Source organism: Buceros rhinoceros, unplaced genomic scaffold, assembly GCF_000710305.1.
Source record: "Buceros rhinoceros silvestris isolate BGI_N320 unplaced genomic scaffold, ASM71030v1 scaffold12176, whole genome shotgun sequence".
Lineage (NCBI taxonomy): Eukaryota > Metazoa > Chordata > Aves > Bucerotiformes > Bucerotidae > Buceros > Buceros rhinoceros.
In genome coordinates, this window is record NW_010415849.1 from 25,875 (window position 1) to 26,587 (window position 713).

General features: G+C 56.8%; 1 protein-coding gene across 1 annotated transcript in view; it reads right to left on the minus strand.

Annotated features, from left to right (window-relative positions):
* Positions 1–713, minus strand: part of TRIM55 (tripartite motif containing 55) — a 29,454-nt gene that overhangs the window by 22,217 nt on the left and 6,524 nt on the right. The window lies entirely within an intron of this gene.

Consider the following 713-nt stretch of genomic DNA (forward strand, 5'->3'; position numbering starts at 1 on the left):
AACGGGGGGGAGCGGCAGATGAAGGAGCCACACCAGGGTATTAGCCTTCTCTCTGACTGAACTGAGCAAAACTGGAGCTTTACCTGCCCACGAGTTACCCACGCGTATTTTGGCATTTGTTTCCTCCCCCAAAACGCCACGAAAACACTGATATTTTCAAACTTCTCACGGAGAAGAAACTGAGGTTTGGAAAGGAGAAAGCACTTTGTTCCAGGAGCCTCTCCTAGATGTTTTTTGTTTTGCACTAGGTTTCAACAGCCCCAGAATATCCCCTTTGGGTTTATTGAGAGAAAAGACTTTGTCCCTTCAGGGGTTGTTTTTTCTTAGTGTCTGGGTCTAGCCACGTCACTGGTGTTTCCCTGAGGACCGTAGCTCTTGGTCCTGTGGGGAGGAGAGGTGGCCCATGGATCTGGAGGGACCAGGGTGCTGCAGAGCCCCTCGTACGAGGCAGTGGGGCTGGGGCCGTGGTGACAGGGGAAGGGAGAACAGGAGGGGGAGAAGGAGGAGGCTGAGTCGCTGGCACGAGGGAGAGGAGCGGAACAGGAAAATGGCCTGACCGTGGAGATGGGGATGGCCGTGAGTTACCCCCAGAAGAGGGGAGACAGAGAAGCTGGTCCCTAGGGAACCTGGGGAGGGCGCCAGGGAGGGCGAGGGGCCCTTGGCCATAGTGACAGAGGCAGCCGTGGCGGGGGGCTCCACACGCCCGAAACACC